Raw genomic sequence first — 25,638 nt, 5'->3', positions numbered from 1 at the left:
TGCATAGCTGGGAAATGTTATCCCGCCTGCAGTCCTTTCGTTAGAGACCCGCCAGCGGGCTTTGCAGTCAAGCGCCCTTCTCTCTTGTCGAGTCAGTGAAAGAAGCGGAAGAAAGTGGAACGTTGGGTCCAAAAGTTCCATGAGTGTCAATGAATCTTCCCCGGAGCCCTGACATGCTAGCACTCTAGGGAGAGATTACAAACTCTGATCTCTCTCTCTCTCCCCCCTCCCCACTTGTGTGTGTGTTTGTGCATGTGTATGAGAGAGAAAGAGAGGGAGCATTGTTTATTGACATAATTCCCTGGGACGGTAACTATAATTAAAAAGGACACGCAGGTGCTAATATGGATGGGGAAGTCCCGTCAAAACCTCTCAAGTTACCTGGAGCTCAGCAGAAATCCCCTTTCATTCAAAAACAAAATCTCATTTCTAGACAAGAGATGCGTTAATTCTAAAATGTCAGTTGTGTCTCTGGGCTGCTAAAATTGGATGTGCGGCATGGAATGAAACCAATTCCCCTGAAATCTGAATAAAAAAAACCTTTCGTTACTAGAATTCAAATCCTTAAAACAAATACTCCGTTCTCCACTTTCCCTTTCCGGAGGTTACCTACTATAGTGTATTGTAATGTATTATCCTTAAACCCAAGGATGTGTGTGGAAGGATGCAGAATTATACTGTTCCAATAAACTGATACAATGAACTTTCTTGAATAGCTAAGGATAATAGCGTGTATTGAACTGTAATACATTAATCATGCACAAATACCAACTTTTTTAGACTAATCCCGGGAGGTAATCGCAGAGTTTTGACACACCGCATACACTAAGAACCCAAATAATCCCTTCAGATAGAGAAAACTGTGGCTAGCAATCATCAAGAACTCATCATGGCATTTTAAATAGCCACTCCCCAAACGCACGTGTAAATACATGCATGCTATAGCTCTGCTAGGTAAGGTTCGCTTTTGTGCTCGCATGGATTTGGAATAAAAACAGCAGGAGAGTTTGGACCAAACGATCTGTCAAAATACATTCCAGTGCAAACTCTACTCTCCATTTCTTTCCTATAGGCCAGTCTAATACAGGTGTACCTAAGTTGGTAACGGGCGTAAGGAAAGCTATCCCTCGGAAATTCTCACTATACACAGCTCTAAGCAAGCAAGGCATCTTTTGGAACCGGCCGGAGTTAGCCACCTGCTCAGGGAAGGTCTCTCTCTCTCTCTCTCTCTCTCTCTCACACACACACACACACACTCTCTCTCTCTCTCTCTCTCTCTCTCTCACACACACACACACACACACACACAAGCTCTCTAGCAAACTCTGTCTAGACTTGAGGAAGAGAACTATCGACAGAGTGCTGAGCCATTAGCGCCCGACTGTTGTCTGAGGGCAAAAGAGAGGGCCTGTCATTCGTGCCCACTTTGATTCCTGAAAGCTTAAAGACTCCGGTTTCTAAAGGAATCCAGCCTCGGTAATGGGGAAATGTGTGCGAAGGTTCCTCGGGGCAGGAACATTTCTCGGACTCTTTGAAGGAGCGTGATTGGCAGTGGGTAGAATGGAAAGAAACACACCGAACAACAGACAAGGGAGAGTATGGAGCAGGATGGCAGGGGCCTACGTGGCAAACCCCTCACGCAGGGGGAATAGCTCGCACTCCATCCGCTAGCCCCGCCGCAGCTAAAGGCTCTGCTCCCCTGAATCCTCAGGGCTCTTCCTGCAATGAGGAGTTGCAGGGCTGGGTGCCGGGATCGTGTATCCACATACACATCGGTAGAAATTCAGTTGTGCTTCCTTGGGTGTCAACCGGACTAGGAAGCGGAGTAAAGGCTGGTCCTCCGAGAATCATTGGCATTAGTGTGGGCTGGATCCCGTTCACACCTCATCTCTCCTTCGAATCATGTTTCTCCCCCACCCCCTTGGCTTTCATGGGGCCAGAGGGGCAGGGGGAAAGCACATGAAACCCCTCTCCTCGGGCCCCCTCCTGAACGCCACCGCACGGGTCAGACTTTCCCCGTCTGCCAAGTGGGAATAACAACACACCTTCCCCCCCACTCTCCCCTCCGCCCAGGATGGGCTGGCGAGTGAGTTGCGAGGAGCTGTGTCCAGCTCGGCGTTGTTCCCGATTATTTTGCTACAGTGACGTTGGGGATGTGCGGAAGGACCCGCAAAGGGTCACCCAGACACGAATCCCGATTCTATTCCAACCCCACCCCAGCCCCTTTGAATAATGTGGCAGATGGAAATAGTTGTCCGGGTCCGAATCTCAGCCTAGTCGCTAGTGGCTAACTCCACGGCCCCATTCATATCTATGAATTCCCACTGATTTCAACTGAGTCTGGATATCTCCCAATGGGTGTATATTGGGCATACACCGAATTGGCTAATCTCACTACGCACTCGCCTGGAGTTAACTGCACTGGTTTTAGAGGATGCAGCCAATTAACCCTCGAGGAGGCGTGATTTTTCCTTTCTTGTTTCTATCACAAATCTCACATTGAAATGATAGACAACAATTAAGGGAGAGCTCCGCGCCTATCTACTGTACCAACAAGGCAAAACGCCTTTTGACTTCTCCTTACCTAGGGAATCGCAATTTTCTCTTCTCACCTTCCTTTCTCTAAGGCTAAGCCATAGTTTTATTGGAATCTAACCCAGGGCCCTCCCGTAGAAATTATTTTCAACCCGGCTTTTTTTTTTTTAACCTTTCACTTTTTCACCCCCACTTTGAGGTCAAGAATTGATTCCCTTTTGTCGTTCATCTGTTCAGGCGAAAGCTGGTGGCTTTGCGGTGTAAAACGCCAGGAAGATTAAACGTTCAGTTTTAGCGTTTAATTCTAATAGGGAAGTGCTATTAGCAAGTCCCCACTATGCAAACAGACACAATTTATTATAAGCCCGTGACCCCAGTCTGTATCGAACTTGGCAGTGCTTCTTAGAAACAGAACAATCACATTGTTCGTTTCCTATACAAATAATCATCGACACAGTTATCTCCTTTGAAGAATCTGTGTCAGGCTAAGTCTATATGCTTTGCTTTTTTTAATTAGGGCAAAAGAACCCTCTAAGAAATTACACTCCGGAGGAAAACAGCTTCAAAGGCTTTGATGGGGGTTAAATCAAATGAAACATGAAATCTAGAAAAGCAGATGCAAGCGTTTCTGCAAAACACCCGTATTTGTTTCTGGGGTGACTTAGTACGCTGCTTTCTCCATGAGTCAATCTAATTATAGGGCGCGATGGATTACATTTTCCCATTCTAGGCTTGCATTTTGTGTGTCTTTCCGTCCGTGGCAGGAAATGTTTGGAGAAATGTATTGAACATGCAAAAAAATACCAACCCTTACATTCCATCGCTTTTTCCTTAGTCACACGTTTTGAAATATCTCAGTGGTTGGAGAACGAAAGAGCTAGGCTTCCCATTTATTGAATTTCCAGTTCTTAACATTTACCTCTAGTTCTTAACATGCAATTTTGCGGCTATTCCCATTAAAATCTGCAGGTCAAAGAGCGCGAGGCAGAAATTTAGGGTTACTTTTTTTTGTCTGTGTCAGAGTATTGGAAACAAACTGCCTTAAAAATGTAGTTTGGGTTTATAGCTTCAAGGAATAAGACCAGTGTAGGAATTATACATGAGTCATGTTTTGCACTGAGTTTATTTTTTTCCTGGCATTCTGAGTCTTCTATTGGTAACAAAAAAAAATCCTGAATATTCTCCCCTGGAAATGATATTATATGAACGTTTGAAAAACATTAATACAAGACATCATAGACGATCAGGAAATGTATCCTTTGAGGAAGGATTGGGGGAGATTGTCTGTCCTACATTTTAACTTCTGCTGGAAGTTGTTTAAAATAGTTTTAGCAATCTGCGCATACAGAGAGGGTTATGAACTGAACTTTGAATTGCCACATTCGTTTCCAGACACAGTTGCAATAGCTACTACATTCTCCCTGTGGCCGGAGATTATATAATCTCGGCTCACCGTTTTGAAAATCCCACCAACAATTGCATTAAGAGAGAGAGAGAGTTTTTACGCCGGTTCTCAAGCTACCGATTTCTTCTTTTCTAACCCATGAGCTTCAGCTTGTGTTTCAAGCGACCCTGGAGGGCGAAGTTGTGCTGGGTTATTCACATCAGTTCCCTTCTCTTTACTTCGCTATACTCTCCAAAGCACCTCAATCATACTAAATTTCCAACACCAGGCGAGAGATAAGGCAGAACGTGATTGGAACGCGGCCTGGATTCGGGGTTTCTACAGAGCAGAGCCATCGTGAGATGGATGGATGGATCATGGGTGTAAAATCATGATCCGCACCCGTCTCCTGGCTGCGCCTGGGTTTGCCTCTTCTCTTTGGAATCTTGTTGACGGTTCCATTCTATTACGCGGTGTGGGAACTAGAGCGTTCGATTCACACGGGAGATGAGACTTTTCAGTGTCCCAAGATGTCTTGGAAAGCCGAAGGGCTCAATTCCAAGCAGCGTAAAGGAATTGTTCTGAGCGAGAAATAGTTGTTTAGAACCGCCTCACAGTGAGACCAGAAATCACAGGAAGGCAGATTGTCGCAGGCACCTCTGTATCTATTTATTACAAAACCCAGGGGGCGAAATGCTAAGCACTTAAAGTGTCTAAAAATCACCCTCACCGCTGTCTATACGTTATGGCATCTGGGGAGAAATTGTGTCCTACTCACAGAGGCATGAAGCTCTCCTGAGAGATGTGATAGCGGTGTAAAGACGTGCTTAGGTTAACACCAGTAGTCTTGCGTGGCGAAATTAGCTCAGGGATACCAGAGAGTTGTAAGGAGTTTCAGCCTATACAGGACCAGAGACTCCAGGTGTCTGATTTACACAGATTTCACTTAATTAAAAGAAGCTATTTATTGGAAGTGTTCTCCAGGGTTCTGACGGAACGCGCCGGATTCATCGGGTTTAAGAAAACAACAGTATTTGCAAGTTCTGCTGAATAATAGCATGTGCCCATAGGCAGATATCATTAGACAAACATGGGCACAGGTAAATTTCCCTCCAAAACTGTAAAAGGGGAAGGAGAAAGAAGACGGAGGGTCAGAAAAAAAAAACCCTGATCACTTTGCTGCAGAAGGAGCAGTTTCAGATGTTTCTGATCCGTTTCCCTCCCCAGAACTATTAATACAAGCAAAGCAACCTACCCCAAAGGAGCTTTCCTCAAAAGATTGAATTCTGCACACACCGTTGACTCCTGAATCCTAGACCCGTCCGCAGTTGCGGGGCAAGAATGGAATGCGAACGAGAATAAGGATTTTATTTAAATAAAATCACCTACTAACGTTTTGATGTATAGGGATTGAGTAGCTGCGTGTGAATGTCAATGCGTGTAGACAGACAGACAGACAGACAGATAAAGTCCTATGGCACTTTAAAGACTTACAGATAGATTTGCGCTTTCGTGGGTAAAAACCCACTTCGTTAGAGGCACACACACATTATATCTATACATATATACACATTATATACACATTATATATATATATATACATACAATTTTTTTCCTTGAGAGAAATAAACACACCAAACTAGACTTTTGCAGATGGGGTTGAGGATCAGTTGTGGCGTATAAATGTGTGTGTGTATTAGTATATAACGAATGCCTACATATATTTAAAAATCCTGTAAATCTATCTAAGGAAGAATGATTAAGAGAGGGACATGTACACACATATTCATTCACACACGAAGGCCAGTTAATATGCTCGCTGAAAGCCAGGAGATGGTCTCTACATTCACTTTACTGGCTTAGTAGGTGGCCATGTATATTTTTGTTGAGTAGTGTTTATGTTAATGAAAAAGGATGAGATTACAAACAGACCACTGAATGCTTCGAGTTTTGCTGCTGGGTCGATTGGTAAACGCACCGTGTAAGTAATCACTTTCTGTGAGCAAATGCGAGTGTTGTCGTTTGCGCAGAAATACGTTTGCATTGTGTGTGTGTGTGTGTGTGTTGGCTATTGCTGCCTTTGTTTTGCTCCAGGCCGTATCAGATGTTTTCCCTCAGTTCTTAAGAAGGGCACAGGGACAAACTAGCTTCGGTGCTGCTGTTGTTTAAAAGTCTGGATTGGGGGAGGAGGGGAATCAATGCAAGTGGGCACGAAAGATGCACGAAAAGCATTCAGATGTGCAACGTTTTCGGGGCAGTCAAAGGGTCCGAATCTGATGGGCAAGGCAGGACCGGGCATTTACACACTGCTCCAGAAGTTTCCCCTACAGAGATCAGAGTTCCTGGCCTCCGGGGGCCATATTAGCAGGCAGCCTTTGAGGAGCACACCTGAAACAGTAATAACTGTGGACGTCCAAGACTTGACACAATATGTTGCCAGGTTTACCTTAACTGCAGGGCCAGACTGTTGGTCGCGTGGACTTTTCAGTCAATCTACTCACCTTAATAGGGACTGCACCGAAATCGAATGTTTCCTGCGTTCACACCAATGCACCTGGTGTGCTCTCTTGCGCGCAGATTTATTTTAATCAATTGGATTCCCCTCCCCCATTTTCAGGTAAAAAAAAATAATGCAATGCCCACACATTATGCCAGCCTTTTCTGTATAGGTATGTGTGTCCCCCGCTAGTTTCCTGCTTTCTTTTTGTGCCCAAAAAGTTCTCCAAATGAAGCCATTGCAGGGCTGGGTCAGAGCCGTTTTAGATCCATATGTTTTGTGACTGTTGTGTTCCCTCATGGATTAAACTACAAAGAAAATACCCAGTGTAAACAAGTCCCGTTTGAAGAGGATATCAACAAAAGTTCAGAAAGGAGCGTGAAACTTTAGCAGGCCAGAATGTAACTGAACAAAAAAACAAAAACATCTAAACAGTAACCTCTCCTTGGGGGGGGGGGGGAGAGGGGGTAGGAGGGAGGAGAGAGATTGCTTTGTCGAACTGAAGTTGCAAGTAAAACTTGTGCATTGTTTTTTTTGGGGGGGGAGGGGCAAGGAAGAAAACAAAGCTTTCTTGAGATGTGTTAAAAGCCCAGGGAACTCATCCACGAATGACAGTTGCATGTTAGCTGTTAGGTTGTATTTCTTAAGATTTCTCACGAAAAAGTGTTTCTAATTTCACTTGGTACCAACGGCGCTCCTCGCTGGATGCTCTATTTGTGAGATCTACCGCATCCCTCCAGCCCTTTCTTTCAGGTTGAGTCCCTGAACAATACATTATAAAAACAGGCTAATGTATTGCTAAGAGTTTTCTTTTCAACGACGGAGAAGCAACGACAACCTATTTTGAAAGATGCAGAAATCAGCCAAAACTACGTGGTAGAAACCCCTGGGCCTAATTTTTTCTGAATGACCTCGACTGACTTGAAGTCTCTTTTGGAAAGGTGGGCTCTATTATTTCCCTTTGGTTTGGCTATTTAAAACCGGGGACGTGTTTTCTAGGGAACTCTATAATTTCTCCAGTTACATCCAAGTACAGCAGGCATGTCTCGAGTTGAACCCCAAACACCAGCCCGTCGCCCTCCGGAAAGAACAAAGCTTTGAGAACCACTTCTCCTTTGAACTTTTGGTGTTTCTATCCTCTTCTGCTTGTCGCGATCAGATTTGTGTCAAAGAGTCTTTAGCCGCGTGCACAGTATAGTTAGGCTGGGAGGTTTCCTGATAATAATAAAAGCGACCACTAAGCGCACAAATGGGGATTCCCCCCCCCCCCCCTCACTCGCTGCACCTCTTCTAGCTCCAGGATCCGATCACACTGAATTCGAGTTGGAGCTTCCAGCGACACTAATGATGCTGCATACCAGCTATGCAACGTGAGGCAAAAGCAGATGAAAGAGATGTCACATTAATGTCAGCCAACAACTCCAGCCACACACAGCCCTGATTGCTCTTATTAATCTTGCCAATTTGTCTGTCAGCACTTGGCTAATCCGTAAATAGCCTTCAACAGGTGCCTTATGCTTCCGCCACATCCCAGCTTCTCCCCTCCCCACACAGCTCGCTTGGAGGGTGACAGTGACTTTCGCCTGTTGAACTGTTGATTTTCTTGGTAAAGAAAACTCTCGAGCTATTGTTTAGTCTGTGCGGGGAGGCTGTGGTTCTCCTGAAAGGAAGTCATGGCTCGGGGAGGAAACGTGTGAGAAACAAAGGGGGTTACCTGGCTGGAATTTGCACGGTGCTTTTTCAAACGTAGCACTCCAGAACTATATCACAGCCTCTCTTTTGCAAGGGGTGGTTGCTACATGTTGCCTTCCCGAGCGATGGCCCATAGTCCACAAGGTTTTAAGATAAAATGCGCCATGTGCACACTTAATCAATGACTTTTCGCTGGTCAGTTTCCTGGCTCCTGTTCTTAAACCGATCGCCGATTTGCTGCTGGCCAAATTCCAAACACTAGGGGTTAATTCCACGTGCTGCTATTATTGATGTGCCTACTTGGTGCAAACAATGTGCTTGCACAAGATCCAAAACTGAAACAGCTTCTGCTGCGAAAATCATGTCCTCTAAAATTGTGGTCTTTTTATCTTGCATATACAAGCAAGCAAAGAAAACGGACAAGTTTTTGCTAGAAATCATGGTCCCGGGGCAATTTTATCCTACAATTAAGCTTGAGCTCAACTATTTTCTTCACTATGCTATCAGAAATCCCGCCGCTTTATTATAGTACATACTCAGCCAGAAAATACTGGCTGAATCGAATCGAAGATTAAAATGATCGTGTTTTACCACGCAATCTGGCCAGCCCTGTGATGTAGCACAGTAAACCTTAAACACAGGTCTTTGCATCTGCGCTGTTTTATTCACTACCAAAGCTGAATTCCTAGAGCTTTCCTCTTTCCACGGGAAAAGTGGGGTTTAGTTCGCCTCGGCAACTTTACATACAGCAAAAAGTAAATACTTTTTAGCTACTTTACCTCGTAGCAACCTCCTGTGGCAATTTAGCTGGGAAACGCTTTCGTTTGGGAGGATCAATTTGGCACTGTTGGGTTTGCAGCGAGGGCAGCTGAGCATTTGTAAAAGAGGAGGCTGGCGCAGCGTTTTTCGGATTCTATGCTCAGACGCAACGAAATATCATCGTTTAAAGTTGTCTGCCTCGCTCCAGGATCGCTAAGTCATTGAAGTCACCGGGGGAAGCTTTCCAGTAACTACCTAGGGAGGTGGTGGAATCTCTGTCATTGGAGATATTTAAGAGCAGGTTAGCTAGGCATCTATCAGGGATGATCTAGATCAGGGGTGGGGAACCTTTTTGGGGGGTCAGGGACCACTGACCCACAGGAAAATCAGTCAGGGGCTGCACCCAAGTGAGAAACAAGCAAAAAAACCCCACCCTGCCCCTCACCAGAATTGGCCCCCCCAATGCTGAGGGGAGTGGGAAGCCTCAAGGACCAATCCAGGCAAGCCCGGGGATAAGTTTCCCCACCCCTGATCTAGATGGTGCTAGACCCTGTTGTGAAGATGGGGGACTGGACTTGGTGACCTCAGAAGGTACCTTGCAGTTCTAGTATTGCTTGATTCTATGATTTTCCTGGGGTTCTGGAACAGACCCTAAAAGCCGAAAGACACATCCATAATAAAGTACAATTCCTAACCACACGTTCACATCTTCCCCTGAATTCACTATGATTGACAGACCATATTTCCAAAGCAATTATTTTATAAAACAAGGGAATTCATCAACCTAGTCTGGACTCGACCTGCAGTCAGAGGAGGACATGTTAAGGTATGTAGCATGTCAGGAAATGACTCACGGCCCTGTATGATGCAAATATTTGGATGAAAGACAGGTAGGAAGGATGATCCAAATGTTTCCCAAAGGCTGTGGATTGGCCTAGGATTTAAAACCACATATAATCCCTGCTCCCTCCCTGCCCGCAACTTCACTGGCAGGTGCATCTAGTCCCAAAATGACACATGCTCTGTGGGTATAGTGGGAAAGTCGGAGAGAGGAGAAAAGGTTACTGCAGAATTCTAGTAGCCTTTGCCAGTGCAGATGCCGTGTAGCTTGGAGTTTGCTCCCAGTGAAATGAATGGTCCATCTCCCGTTTACTCCAATGGCCACTGGCTGAGGGCCAAAGTCAATTTAAATGATTCAAGGTGCCTGTTATAATTAAAACAATTAATGGCATTTTTAAGCCCAAGAAATGAGTATGATTTGTCATAACTGCCAAGAAAAGATTTCAAAACTGGGCATGTTTTTAGTTTTGAGAAAAGAAGATTGGTCAGGAAGGGATGTAATAAAAATCTTCAAATATATTAAGGGCAGTTGTTCTCCAGGTCCACTGAAGGTAGGATAGGAAGTAACTGGGTTAACCTACAGCAAGGAAGATTTAGGTTAAATATTATAGGGGGGAAAAATCCTGCTTAGCAGGATAGGTAGAGCCCTGCCAAATCATTGGATATCTGCTTTATATCTGCAGGTATCTGCCTCTGTGGATGTGGATAGCCACAGCTCATTTTTGTGAGCACGGATGCAGATGTGGATACAAATTTTGTATCTAGAACCCTGCGAATATCCAGGGGTATCTGCATCTGTGGCTGTGGATGCAGATCTCCGTGGCTCATTATTGCGGATATAGATGCGGGTGCAGATGCCAATTTTGTATCTGTGCAGGGCTCCAAGGACATGTAAATGCTGGAATAAGGTTTCCAAAAGAGGTAGTGGAAAGCCCCTGTCATTAATGTTATTTTAAGAACAAGCTCGATAGACACCCTGTCAGGGATGTTCTAGATTTAATTGGTCCTGCTTCAGGACAGGGGGCTGGACTAGATGATTTTTGAGGACTCTTCCAGTCCTATATAACAAAACAAATTGTAAATCACTTACCTATGAAAATATTTATTGCAACAATAACTGCAACGTTGTAACAAAATTCTGTCTGAATAAAGTACTTTCCAAATTATATGTTAGGATTCTAAATGGCAATAGTTTGCAGGGGAAAATCAAGGCACAGAGAGAATAAAGCCTAGACATCCTCGAAGGTTCTGGAGACGCATAAATTGACACTGAAATCAACAGATGCTAGTTGCCTAGATATCTTTGAAAAGCCAGGCCCTGGTGATTAGACTAACGTCATGCAGGAAGTTATTGGTAGAGATGGGAATAAGAAACTAGGTCTCCTGACTCCCAGTTCAGTACCCTCTCCTCTAAGCCAGGCTAGCGATTATTTTGTAAGCAGATATTGCATTGGCTCAGCACATCTATTTCATTGTCCTCTCTGACAGCAGCCAAGTCTGGCTGCTTCAGAAGGAGGTGCTAGCAATCTACTAATAAGCATTCCTCTTGCCTGCTTAGAGAAAATCACTAGCATGCAAAATGAGAAAAATCTGCATAAAATCAAGTCACTCCAGTCTGGCAAGTCCCCCTGCCTCATCCCCTCTGGTTCTGATTTTTAAGATTTTACACTGGGCTAGAAACACTACCATGAATTTAGCATGAAGCAGACCAGAGAGGATTTCAGAGGACATGGGTTCTTTAGTAACCAACAGCAATCGTATCTGCTCCCGAAAAGCCTTTAATTCACTGTAGCTTTGTCCTACCACAATTTGCTGACTGTTCAGAGAGGCGAATACAATGGCTCCGTTGTTGTGTCTGAGGGAAATCCCATAATTACTCCCTGTTGATTAAACTGATGTTTTCTATTTGTTATCTGATTTGTTTAAATGGTTTTTCTAAGATAGGTTTGAAGGGGTGAGGTGAGGTTTGCCTGCATTGTGTCGAGGAAATGAAGGAAAATGGCTCAATTTCAGAGGTGACTTTCCAAATTTTTATGTACTGTGGAAACTGTGCATTTTTTCTCCAGAGCAGGGATTGATGAGCAAAACACAGAAGGTATTTAGTACCCTGTCGATTCAGTTTTTGTGCTCAGTGATGTTTTAATGTATACTCAAGTCATTAAATCCTGGTTTTAATACAAACTTAAATATGGAATCATGCCTCTATAATAATCCAATTTAACCTGGATTGGTCTTCCCTGGAAACAATTAATTGGCAATCAGCTTGCTAAACAAAGTCCTTAAAGAGTTTCCCATTCATGTTATGGAGCCATAGACAGAACCCAAGATAGATAACTGTGATGGCATTATTCTGTCTCAGAATAACAGGCTGACCTGTTCAGGTAAGTGCACACATAAGATAGACCAAGGGTCTCCAGCCTTTTTAAGCACAAGATCACTTTTTGAATTTAAGTGCAATACAAGATTTACCTCAGACCCAAATACCCTTGCCCCATCTCCTTCCTGACCCTTCTCTGAGGCCCCACCCCTGCTCACTCCATCCTCCCTCCCACTCCCATCCTCCCTCACGTTCACCAGGTTGGGACAGTGGGTTGGGGTGCAGGCTCTGGTCTTGGATTAAGGGATTTGGAGTGTGAGAGGGGCTCTGAGCTGAGCTTCGGGAAGGCTGTCGAGGTGCCAGAGGGGGTTCTAAGTGCAGGCTCTGGGAGATTGTTTGGATACTCATTATGACCAGTGCAAGCCTCAGCTTTCTTCACAATGCAACCAGATACCAACTAAGTCTCAATGCAAACCTAAATATGGAATCCCGCCTCTATGATAATTCAACCAAGTCTGTGCCTCTAATATTGGTCTACATGACATGAATAGGTCGAGGAAAGCAGCCTTGCATCGACCTAGTTTTGGAAGTGTTGTCACTTATATCTGGCTCCCTCAGCCTTGAGTACCTCCCTAAAGGGATTTAGTCACATCACCTCCCTGAACAGTGTAGGGTCATGGTCAATGCCATTTGGTCGATGCAGTGTCCGTGCAGACACTGTGTTGCTTACATCAGCTGTTACTGGCTTTCAGGAGCTGTCCATGCAGACAATACTGTTGGAAATAAGCTAGGACACTCTGGATGCAGGTGAAAACAAGCGGAGGATTTATTATACATCAGCTGATGGAGTGACACGCAGGGGTTACCCTGGTGAACACTGGTTAATTAACACTATACAATAGGTTATATAGTCAGCAGGTGGACGGAGGAAAAATGATTTGATAGGTCTAGCAGCAAGACGAAATGAGCACATAAGCCATACAAGTGTGCACCGGGTACAGCTGTGCACGGCTGACATAAGGAGCCAGTTGCACACATATACATGATTTGTTATGGGGGCTGTATGACAATGTAAGTCCGGCCAACATAATTTTGTAGGATAGTTGTGGCCATATATCTACAACATTCCTTAACCATAGGCCTCTGTTACATTGCAGAGATCTGTCCACCAAAGGAGACATGGAGGCTTCTTGCATGGATCACCTCTTCCTTCACTGGATGGGTGGTCAGACACGCAGTCTCTGCTACCAGGATTTGGTTAGAAGAGTAAGGACAGCCTATGGTTGTCAATCAAGGTAAGACTCTCTCAGTGGGTCATGTGAAAGGAGTAGGCTGGGCTGGGTGGGCCAGGATGATGGGAAGATACATCACCCCCTCACCCAGTGGTCTAGCTGAATTCCCCATGGAGAGATAGCTAAGGCACCCAGCTATATTATCTTTTCTTCCCGCCCCCCCAGCCATCTGGTGCAAGCCAATACATGAATAGGGTACAAAGTTAGAACACTGCATCTACGCCTACAGCAGAGCCAGATCTGTCTTAGCCAAGTGGGTTTACTGAAGTCACTGGGACTATTGGCTCAAGGTTAATTAAAGCAGAAACAAACTAGCTAGAACTTTTAAATTCACTGAGTTTGGCTTGGAGACTGCAAGTGATCATTTGTGGTCCAGAGCAGAGTGGTGGTTATATATATTTATTTTTTAAAGGGAACCATTATTGACAGATGGAAAGGTTCTTTATTCCAAATAATTTTACTGGCTGATCTTCCAGGGAACATGCAGAATTTTATGGCCAAATTCTGCACTCAGTTTCCCTGGTGTAAATCCAGACCTGGGGCTATATTATCTTATCTGTGAAGAAGATTAACCAAGTGTCCCTGTCCTGTCTCCAGTCCTCCTCCATCGTCCACCCCCTTCGTTGCCCTGAACTTAGAACCCACACAGAAACTTGCATAAGATCTGGGGAAAGAGTCCATTGGAGACAGCTGAGGGTGATTTTGCACTAGGATTTCAGGGAAACAATCTGGGTATTACAGTTGCTAGAGCCCAGGAGAGCTATGCATACTAATGTCTTGAAATCTTTTAATATGGAAGAAAAAGTGTCTCTCTCAGAAGAAAAGGAAGTTGAGTACAGAGTGGGCATAGATACTCACTTGTGCAATGCCGTGTCTCCTACTACAAGACAATGGTGTATTTTTTGGTGCCATTCTTGGTGTCTTACTAAGCTGACTCCAGTCCTGTTAGATTGTGGATTGCTGAAAATCATTCTCCATGGAACCAACAGTTACAGTCCAATTCATGAACCCATACAAACCATTTTCATTATTGCATGGAAACTGGACACACTGAGAATCATTTGAAAATAATTTGATGTGACATTTCTCTATGAAATTTTTGTTTTAATGTCCATGGGAAGGCCATTGTTCAACAAATATCAACATCAGAAGTCAATGAATATAGTCTTGATGCCTGCATGTAATGGGTTGCAGCAACAGACCCTATATGCCTACATTACAGCTGTTTGGAAAATGTTATTAATTATATTATTATTATTATTATTATTATTTATTATTATTCCAGGAGGAAAAATGTGAATAATGGAAGATATTTTATTCACCTGTTTAGTGAAAAAAGTTGACTTTTCTTTGCAAAACTGAAAATATACATATTTGTAAAACTTTTTGAGGAAATATGATATTTCCTGTGGAAAAAATAGTAATTTAAATACAAACCTCTTTTTCTGTCAACACCCCCTCCTCCCCAATTTTAATGGATTTCTTGACCATTTCTATTCTGTGTTGTAGATGAGGTTCTGGGTTTAGTCTCAATCAAACAAGGATGAATCAGAAGGCAACGGGGACCAATTGGCAAAAGCAGTAACTTCTGATGATTAACCGGTGCAGCAGCAGCAGCAGGAAGGATGGTCCACTAATTAAAGCAGTAGTGTAAGTCTAGAGAGAACTGGGCTCAAAGTCCCTGCTCTGACACATATTTCCTGTATGACCTTGGGCATGTCACTTAGCCTTTTTGTGCTTCAGTTCCCCATGTGTAAAATGAGGTAACAACAGTTCCTTTTGTCGCACAAATATGTTAAAGACTGTGAGGTGCTCAGTGATGGAGACCAACGACAGCAGAAAGGGATATTTCCAGGGTCTGCTGCACAAGTTGTAATAGCTTCTGAGCCACTCTTCTGGCACTTATGTGACTGATAAATTATGTCCTCATTGACTTTGGCAGCAGCCCCGAGGCAATGTTGTCTGGGAGCAACAGCTGATTGCTTTTAGACCATTTCTTCACTGTACTATGAATATGTTCAATATGGTCAAGCTACAGAGACCCTCCCCATGGTCCATTTTTGATTACACGTTGGCATTATCTGAGTGCATTGTTAATGTGCATTTTACAAATAAATGTACCTTAAAGCAGAAATATAGGCCCGAGAGTCAAGTGTTCTCAGGTCCAGTCTTCATTTTGCCATGGCTTTGCTCTGGGACAAAAGATTTTACGGTCCCGGCGGATCCATACAATCTCCTTAACTGTGTAAAATGAAGAGCTGAAAGTGCGTTGAAAGGGTTAATGAATGAGCGCTTGAAAAGTATTTTGACATTTTGGGTACACTGTTGCAGAGTACTGTAAGCCGTGTGGCGCAGGAGCTGTCATTTACTAAGGTTTGACACTCTGTGCACCATCTGGCCTCAAAAGCATAGCCGCATTATAAATGACACATATTAATAAGGGATCATCGAAGCATAGAACACTAGAACTGGAAAGGACCTTGAGAGATCATCAAGTCCAGTCCCCTGCCCTCATGGCAGGACCATGCACCATCTAGATCATCCCTGAGGTCTAAAATTAGGTTCTCTCTAACCACACTGATTCAAATTTTAGTTTCTAAGAAGTTGTAGTTAGTATAACACTTAAGAAAAAAGACGACTTGCTGGGGCACCTCCCATAGACACCCTACAGGTATGTCTGTACTACAGGGAAGATAGAAGCTGCCGCTGTCAATCTTCCAGAGTTCAAATTAGCAGGTCTAGTGAAGTCACGCTAATTAACTGAGAAGGGCATGCAGGTCAATGCCGGTAGTCCTGCTTCCACAAGGAGTAAGGGAAGTCAAAGGGAGACTGTTCTCCCTTTGACTTCCTGCAGTGTGGACAGCACCAAAAGTCGAGTTAAGGTACTTCGACTTCAGCTCCGCAATTAACGTAGCTGAAGTTGCAGCTCTTAATTCGACCTTATCCTGTAGTGTAGACATACCCTGCATTATTATCTGTATATTTGTCTTTTTCCTTCCCACCTAGTTTTCCTCTATTTTCACCAAGCTTAAAGACCAAATCTTGCACTTGTAGAAGATAATCCAAAACTTCTGTTGTCGTCGGTGCGTGCAGGATTAAGCAAAATTGTGGATAAATGTAGAGTTGAAGGAATACTGCAAAAAGTGTGTATAAACTTCTGAATGAAATCCACAAGGTAATTCCAGCAGCCTTTGTGATAGGCAGTGTTGCCTACTAAATAAAGCACTAGGTTGGAACTCAGGCTTGAGTTCCATTCCTGTCTCTGGCCCTAGTCCACTGGGTGACCTGGGGCAAATCACTTCATTGCTCTGTGCCTCAGTTTCCCACGTGTAAAATGAGGATAAATGATGCAGACCCTCTTTTGAGATCTACTGATAAGAAGCACTGAAACAATTGTACCAGTGGGATTTGATTTGCAAGAGTCTTTCCAGCTGAAGATGAAGTGTTGTCATTTCTACAGGTGGTGTTCTTCACAGAGACCCTGACCACATGCCCATCCGAAGTCAGCTAAGAATCTTTCCTTTGATTTCAATGGACATTCGATTACTAGGGTCCATTCTCTCCAATCTCCCTGCCCCTCCAAACCTGTATGTTCTAAAATAAGGCCCCTACATCCATTTTTAGGCATCTATCAGGCCATCATTTTGAGCTTCTGGGCATTGGCTAACAAAATGAATTGGAGACAGTGTCTACATATGAATTTAAGCATACATTTTAAACAGCCCCTTAAGTGACTTAGGAACCTGAAAATTTTACTCTGGGTGCCATAATCAGGTTATGTCTAGACTATGGAGTTTTCCGGAATACAGGCAGTCCCCGGGTTACGTACAAGATAGGGACTGTAGGTTTGTTCTTAAGTTGAATTTGTATGTAAGTCGGAACTGGTACATATTGTAGGGGAAACTCTAGCCAAACATTTCTCCAGAGCTCAGTTTTATTCTCCCACACCTCACTTCCCACAGTCCTTTATTCTCAAGCTGAGGTGTCTGCTGAGAAAAGCCGCTCCGCGTCTCCCTGGTCTGCTGGGGGGGGGCGCTAGCTTCGCGTCTCCCTGGTCTGCTGGGGGGAAGTAGCTAATGCGGGGTTGCCTCACCCCGTTTGTAAGTAGGGATCCGATGTAAGTCGGACCCATGTAACCCGGGGACTGCCTGTATTGAAGGTATCCTAGAAAAACTCCACCACAACCAGGGGCTGCACTCTTTCGAAAGCTCTGTCTTCCTCATTTCACGAGGAAGAAGGGCTCTTCTGAAAGAGGAAGCTTTTCTGAAATTTGGCCCAGTGTAAATGGGCCAAATTTCGGAAAAGCCTCTTCTGAAAAAACAATCGGGAAAGGGTACGCCAATTGTGGACCACAATTTGCGTGCCTGTTTCTGAAGAAAAAAAAAAAGGTGCAGTCTAGACATAGCCTAAGACACCCAAGGTTGCAAACTTTAGCTTCAGTCAATTTCTTGCCTTGCAAAGAAAGATTCAGCTCCCTCTGATCTGGTGCATGAAGCTACACTTATGCCATTACTTTAAGTTCATTTTGCTATGGTTCTTGTTAGCTACTTGATTATTGCATGAGGTAATATAGTTACACAGGGTTGGCCTTGCTTTAGTTAATCATTTCAGTGATGCATAATATAAAACAAGGATAAAACAAATTGTCTCCATAAAAACAGAAAGCCAGCAATGGTTTCATGTCACATTTTAGCAAAAACATCTGTAATTGTCCCCACTCACTGAATAGGAATCATTAATGATCATCCTCCTTTAAACTCACTTATAGCTCTGCTGTGCATTAGGGAAGGCAAAGTTAACACAGTCCCAGGAAGAAAGTCATTGAAACAAGCTGCCTTTTTGCCTTCCTTTTCTTGTGCTTTTGTAATTTCTGCCTCAAACCGTTTCCCTCACTCATCTTTACAGGTTTTTAGCCAAAAATCCTGACCCACACTGAGGAATTTTCATGCACAGGGGCTTTGACTTTGCAAGCATGTTGGGTATATCATCTTCTCTGAAGATCTTCCACAGCATAGTAAACAAGAGAGAATGATTATACGACATACTGCCCAAAGGATATTCAAAAGGCACAACTTTTAGTGTCAGCCAATGATGCTTGGGAAAGAGTAGTTCAATGGCATAGATTGATTTCCTTCGTTTCTGTGTAAGTATGGAGCACATGTGTCAGTTTTATTCACTATTGGATAACTCATACTTGTTTCAGCAGCTTATACTAGTCTTGAGCTAGTAGTGGCAAAGATAACAATATTCAGTGGTGCATATTTAGGGTGGACATGGGGGGGCAGTCTGAAATAGCAAGGCTACTCACTAGGTCTCCTTGGATTGCTGGGAAGACCAGCCCAGACTCTAATGAATTCTGATCAGTGAGGACAGATCACAGATAATGAGTCACCCTCCCCCACTAGCAGGGGTGGAATGTTGCACTTTAATCCACCACACTTCTGTTGGACTAGGTGTACAAGAGACTGGTGTACGTTTCTCTTCCTAACTCCTAGTGCATATTGTATCAGGCTGGTAATGAGATGAGACTCCCTACTTGTAATAAATACTAAGTTGCAATAAATGTTCTTCTCAGAGATCTGTGAGTATGAAGGGCCTAGTGCCACATATATGCAGGGACGTTTTCCCTGTTCTCCGTTGTCTGGAGAAGCTGCTAGATAGAGCTTTTGCAAAACAATATGCAGGAGTGATAAAGAAACACTTCAGTATTTATTTCTGTTAGGCTCTTAACAGTCCTTAATAGTACTCTGGCATTTACTCTTTATTACACTTTCTTTGGCCCAGTCTACACTGGCAACTTACTGTGCAGTAAATCAGCCCCAAGGTCTGTAACTTTTGTGGTGTCCACACTAGCAAAACATACTATCTACACAGTACCCTAAACTCGAAATAAGACACGCAATTTTCCCTATGCAAATTGCATATCTTATTTCGATTCTATTTCAAAATAGCTTATTTTGAAATTTGGTGCATCTACCCAGTGCCAAATTTTGAAATAATGAACTATTTCAAGACATCCCTTAACCCTGTTACAAGGGATGCTGAAATAGCATGCCCGTTATTTTGAAAAATATTTCAAACTAATGGGCAGCTTGTTAAAACGTAGGGTAGCCATTTCAGGATACCTCTGGTATCCCAAAAGAGCTGCACTGTGTACACATACCCTTAGTGTGCACTAGCTCCACAGTTGCTGCACTGTAGGGGCTCGTCTACACTGGCCCCTTTTCCGGAAGGGGCATGTAAATTTCACCTATCATAGTAAGGAAATCCGCGGGGGATTTAAATATCCCCCGTGGCATTTAAATAAAAATGTCCGCCGCTTTTTTCCGGCTTTTAAAAAAGCCGGAAAAGAGCGTCTACACTGGCCCCGATCCTCCGGAAAAAGCGCCCTTTTCCGGAGGCTCTTATTCCTACTTCAAAGCGCCGCTTTTTCCGGAGGATCGGGGCCAGTGTAGACGCTCTTTTCCGGCTTTTTTAAAAGCCGGAAAAAAGCAGCGGACATTTTTATTTAAATGCCGCGGGGGATATTTAAATCCCCCGTGGATTTCCCTACTACGATAGGTGAAATTTACATGCCCCTTCCGGAAAAGGGGCCAGTGTAGACGTAGCCTAGGGGTGTGTCTACACAGTACCCTAAACTCAAAATAAGATACGCGATTTGTGCTACGCAAATTGCGTAGCTTATCTCGAATCTATTTTGAAATAGCTTATTTTGAAATTTGGTGTGTCTACACAGTGCCAAATTTCAAAATAACATGCTATTTTGAGCCGTCCCTTCCCTCAAGCAATAAGGTTTACCTTAAGGATGGCGAAATAGCATGCCATTATTTCAAACAATATTGTGTAGATGTGGGGTAACTATTTTGGGATACCTTTGGTGCAGTGAAGATGTTCCTTAAGGTTACATCTAGGGTGTGTCTAGACTATAGGGTTTTTTAAAAAATAGTGGCAGCTGATCTGGAGCTGATCTGCTGAGTAGTCACTCCCTATTTCGAAATCAGGTATTTCAATATAAGACAGATAATTGACGTAGCTCAATTTGCGTAGCTTATTTCGAGTTAAGCCCTGCAGTGTAGACACACCCTACGTTATTTCAAAATAATGTTGCTGTGTAGGGCTACGTCTAGACTACAAGCCTCTTTCAAAAGAGAGCATCTAGACTGCAACCACTTCTTTCGAAAAAGTGAGCCGCTTTTTCGAAAGAGAGAACCCAGGCAGTCTGGATGCTCTCTTTTGAAAAAACCCTGTTTGCATTCAAGAATGCCTTTTTTCGAAAGAGCACTTTTGAAAAAAGTCATTCTTCCTCGTAAAATGAGGTTTACCGCAGATGAAAAAAAACCACTGTGTTCTTTCGATTTAATTTTGAAAGAACGCGGCAGTAGTCTAGACACAGGGGAAGTTTTTTTGAAAAAAGGTGTGTCTACCCAGTGCCAAATTTTGAAATAATGAACTATTTCAAGACATCCCTTAACCCTGTTACAAGAGATGCTGAAATAGCATGCCCGTTATTTTGAAAAATATTTCAAAATAATGGGCGGCTTGTTAAAACGCAGGGTAGCCATTTCAGGATACCTCTGATTCTATTTTGAAATAGAATCGAAATAAGATATGCAATTTGCATAGGGCAAATTGTGTGTCTTATTTCGAGTTTAGGGTGCTGTGTAGATAGTGTGTTTTGCTAGTGTGGACACCACAAAAGTTACAGACCTTGGGGCTGATTTACTGCACAGTAAGTTGCCAGTGTAGACTGGGCCAAAGAAAGTGTAATAAAGAGTAAACGCCAGAGTACTATTAAGGACTGTTAAGAGCCTAACAGAAATAAATACTGAAGTGTTTCTTTATCACTCCTGCATATTGTTTTGCAAAAGCTCTATCTAGCAGCTTCTCCAGACTACTGAGAACAGGAAAAACATCCCTGCATATATGTGGCACTAGGCCCTTCATACTCACAGATCTCTGAGATGAACATTTATTGCAACTTAGTATTTATTACAAGCAGGGAGGCTCATCTCATTACCAGCCTGATACAATATGCACTAGGAGTTAGGAAGAGAAACGTACACCAGTCTCTTGTACACCTAGTCCAACAGAAGTGTGATGGATTAAAGTGCAACATTCCACCCCTGCTAGTGGGGGAGGGTGACTCGTTATTTGTGATCTGTCCTCACTGATCAGAATTCATTAAAGAGTCTGGGCTGGTCTTCCCAGCAATCCAAGGAGACCTAGTGAGTAGCCTTGCTATTTCAGACCCCCCCCCCCATGTCCACCCTAAATATACACCACTGAATATTGTTATCTTTGCCACTACGAGCTCAAGAGGAGGGCCTCATCCTAGAAGTGCTAGAAGTGGGCCTCATCCTCCCTGATTGAATTTACCTCGTTATCTCTATTCGTTATCTCGATTCTTGCCTGAAAATTTAATCCTGCCTCTGGAAATTTCCACTACATGCATCTGACGAAGTGGGTCTTTGCCCACGAAAGTTTATGCTCCAATACATCTGTTAGTCTATAAGGTGCTACTGGACTCCTTGTTGCTTTTGCAGATCCAGACTAACACGGCTACCCTTCTGATACTTGACTACTCAGCACATATTTTGAAATAGAGCACTCTTCCTCTGACTTCCCTTATTCCTCGTACTATGAGGGTTACAGGAGTCAGAGTAAGAAGTCCTCCAGCTTGACAGTGTTTTGACACTATTTCAAAATAACTGCCTGCTGTGTAGACTCGGACTAAGTTATTTCAGAATAGCGCTAGTTATTTCAAAATAGCGTTGCAGTGTAGATGTATTGTATGTCTGTGTCTACATAGTAGGCAGTTATTTCGAAATAATGTCGAAATACTGTAGAGCTGGAGGACTTCTTACTCCGACTCCTGTACTCTTCATTGTACAAGGAGTAAGGGAAGTTGGAGGAAGAGTGCTCTATTTCAAAATAAGTGCTGTGTAGACACTCCCAATTATGAAATAAGCTACGCAATGGACGTAGTTCAATTTGCGTAGCTTATTTCTAGTTAAGCCCTGCTGTGTAGACACACCGGCTACGTCTAGACTACAAGCCTCTTTCGAAAGAGAGCGTCTAGACTACAAGCAGATTTTTCAAAAAAGCGAGCCACTTTTTCGAAAAAGAGTCTGGATACTCTCTTTCAAAAAGCACAGTTGCATTCAATAGCACCTTTTTTTGAAAGAGTACTTTCGAAAAAAGGCGTTATTCCTCGCAGAATGAGGTTTACCATGATTTAAAAACCCTGTAGTCTAGACACACCCACCCTAAGTAAACCAGCTCTGTGGATACTACATTGTGACTGGCCTCCCACACTCTTCCCATAATACCTCTTCTGGCCTCTCTGGTCATCTGTTTGAACTCTACTGCCCTGCTCTCAGGTCACCAATTAGGTGACAACCCTCATATCTACCCTTGCATTCTTTTTCTTTGTCAGTTTAAGCTTGTTCTAATGAATGGTCCACTACTTCTTCCTTTCCCTGAGGCTATGTCTACACTACAGATTTTTTCAGTATCCTGGAAAAATTCTGCTACGTCCAGGGAACGCATCCACTTTTTCAGATAAGTTTCTGAAAAAGCGGGCACATTCTTTCGGAAGCCTTGTATTCATCCTTTTATGAGGAATAAGGGCTCTTCCAAAAGAAGAGGTTTTCCCCACATTTGGCCCCGTGTAGATGGGCCAAATGTCGGAAAAGCCTCTTCCAGAAAAAGGTATGCAAATTGCAGTTCACAATTTGCGCACCTTTTTCCAAAAAAGAACTGCAATGTAGACATAGCCTGAATGTGGATATAAACTCAATGATTTAATCAAATTAAGTGTCTCAAAGATTTTTCAAATTTGTTGCCATGACCACCCATAGAGTCGGTGAGAATTAGCATGATCAGTTTACAAATGAAAAAACTGAGGTGCAGACACTAAAGACTGCATTTAAAACAAAAAAATGCATCCTGTTATATACAGGACATGTTGCACCCATAGTGAATGGGGAGAGAGAGACAGAGAAATGGTCTCATGCATGTATATTATAATATTTTTATGTATGTAGTGTCTTTCATTCAAGCAATCCCAAAGCCTTTTATGAACATCAATTTCAGGTAAATATTATTAGCCCCTTTTATAAATGGGTGAACTAAGGGGCAGATGAATTAAATAATTTTCCCATGACTAAAAATAAATCAGTGGCAATGAGGTATAGAACCAAGGATTAAGTCTGATATTCTAATTTGAAGATCCTAGATCTTCCATGCCAACACCGAAAAGTAGTGCTACTTTCTAGAGATTTGGAAGATGTGTGGTACAGGACAGATGGATGGGATGATGACTTTAGCCCTATGTCTTCAGGTCTCCAGAACTTCTATTCAGCAGAAGTCGATCTGACTTCAGTTAGGTGCAAGTTACCAAATTAACCAGTCTGTTCAAGTACCATTCGAAACTGGGTGTATGGCTAACTCTTTCTTTGATAAGTCTTTTCCCCCTATTTGTTTATCTCAAGTAACTGTGCTTTGTTCCAGGCCCACACCCAAAAGGCTTTTGACTCTGTTCTCTCCTGGACTTGTTGCAGATGCATCAAAATAAATCTTTAGAAAGAACAAACCTTTGTTTCCTGTCTCCCTAGATGATGCAGACTTCAATCCCATGCAAAGAAAAATAAATCACAATCTCAACTTGCAATGTCTTGGATGATACAAGTCAAATTTTAAAGTCCACCATTCAAATGAAAATGTGCTTACCACCTTAGAAACATCTTGATCAAGAGCATTAGCCTGAAACACCACACTTTATAGCACACAAACGCAACACATGCAAACGAAGCAAAATACAACCGCTTGAGCAGGAAAGGACTTCAAGAAGGCCAGCTAGTCAATTCTTCTGGACCTTCCCTAGCAACAAAATCAGCACCCTGGGTGATTTGATAATGGGACAGAAACCTTATAACCACGAGCTCCCTATTCTGAACCTGGCTCAAGTCAGCAGGGACCCAAATCCCTGAACATATGAATATTGTTGGTGTCCGGGGTGAAATGAGTTGGGTGAGTATGTCTCATGCCAGTTCCCCGTGGAATGAAATTGACACCACGGGAATCACTATGGCAATGACCATGGACTTGTCCTTGAATTCCTAGGGCCTTCTCTAGTACAGAGTGGTGGGTGCATTGGCTAAGGATGTTTGCATAAAACCATAGAAAGTACAGCTGGAAGTCACCTGGAGAAGTTATCAAGTCCAGCCACCCCTTGCTGAGGCAGGACCAAAGAGGCCTAGACCATCTCAACAAGTGTTTGTCCAGTCAGTGCTTACAATACCTCCAAGAATGGGGACTGTACAGCCTCTCTTGGAAGGCTGCTCCAGAGCTTAACTACCATGATCATTAGGATGTTTTCCCCAAATCTTCCTCGCTACATATGGAGCTCATTGCTTCTTGTTCTTCCATCAGTGGATATGGAGAACAATTGGTCACAGTCCTCTTTAGCATATATTTAGCCCTTATACATATTTGAAGACTTATTAGATCCACCCCCCCCAGTCAGTTTCTCTCAAGACTAAAATATGCCTACTTTTTTTTCACCTTTCCTCATAGGTCAAGTTTACTAAACTTTTTTTTTCCAATTTTGTTGCTCTCCATGGGACACTCTTTTGTTTATCCACATCCGTCCCCATGTCAATGTCACTGGTAGTTCAACAAACTACATCAGGCCTTCAGTCTGCCTACCTGACACTCTTCACCAGTGGTGGGCAACCTGTAGCCCATCCGGGGTTTATATGTGGCCTGTGGGATATTTTGTTCCCCATTGTCCACTCTCAGGGGCTACGTCTACACTGGCCCCTTTTCCGAAAGGGGCATGCTAATTTGACAGGTCGTAATAGGGAAATCCGCGGGGGATTTAAATATCCCCCGCGGCATTTAAATAAAAATGTCCGCCGCTTTTTTCCGGCTTTTAGAAAAGCCGGAAAAGAGCGTCTACACTGGCCCCGATCCTCCGGAAAAAAGCCCTTTTCCGGAGGATCTCTTATTCCTACTTTGAAGTAAGAATAAGAGATCCTCCGGAAAAGGGCTTTTTTCCGGAGGATCGGGGCCAGTGTAGACGCTCTTTTCCGGCTTTTCTAAAAGCTGGAAAAAAGCGGCAGACATTTTTATTTAAATGCCGCGGGGGATATTTAAATCCCCCGCGGATTTCCCTATTACGACCTGTCAAATTAGCATGCCCCTTTCGGAAAAGGGGCCAGTGTAGACGTAGCCAGGGTGTCCAGATTCTGCTGGTTTCCATCTACATAATTTTTTCCCTACCGGTATGATGAAAGTGACATGCATGCAAAGCCAGGGC

At 43.4% G+C, this 25,638-nt stretch overlaps 1 long non-coding RNA gene across 3 annotated transcripts in view; it reads left to right on the top strand.

Moving 5' to 3' along the window:
* LOC102455450 (uncharacterized) overlaps positions 1-25,117 on the top strand; it is a 34,488-nt gene extending 9,371 nt beyond the window's left edge. Inside the window, exons 2-5 of one of the 3 annotated variants that reach the window (XR_012906640.1) lie at positions 13,182-13,319; positions 14,826-14,966; positions 18,222-18,459; positions 23,933-25,117. This is a non-coding gene — a long non-coding RNA (uncharacterized LOC102455450). Of the gene's footprint in view, positions 1-13,181; positions 13,320-14,825; positions 18,460-23,932 lie in introns of all 3 variants that reach the window. The other 2 variants (XR_001369216.3, XR_332994.4) reach the window with 2 other exon arrangements.
* The last annotated feature ends 521 nt before the right edge of the window (positions 25,118-25,638 follow it).

This window comes from Pelodiscus sinensis, chromosome 12 (assembly GCF_049634645.1).
Source record: "Pelodiscus sinensis isolate JC-2024 chromosome 12, ASM4963464v1, whole genome shotgun sequence".
Classification (NCBI taxonomy): domain Eukaryota; kingdom Metazoa; phylum Chordata; order Testudines; family Trionychidae; genus Pelodiscus; species Pelodiscus sinensis.
Note: the sequence above shows the minus strand (reverse complement) of the source record. Positions and strands in the feature narration are given on the sequence as shown.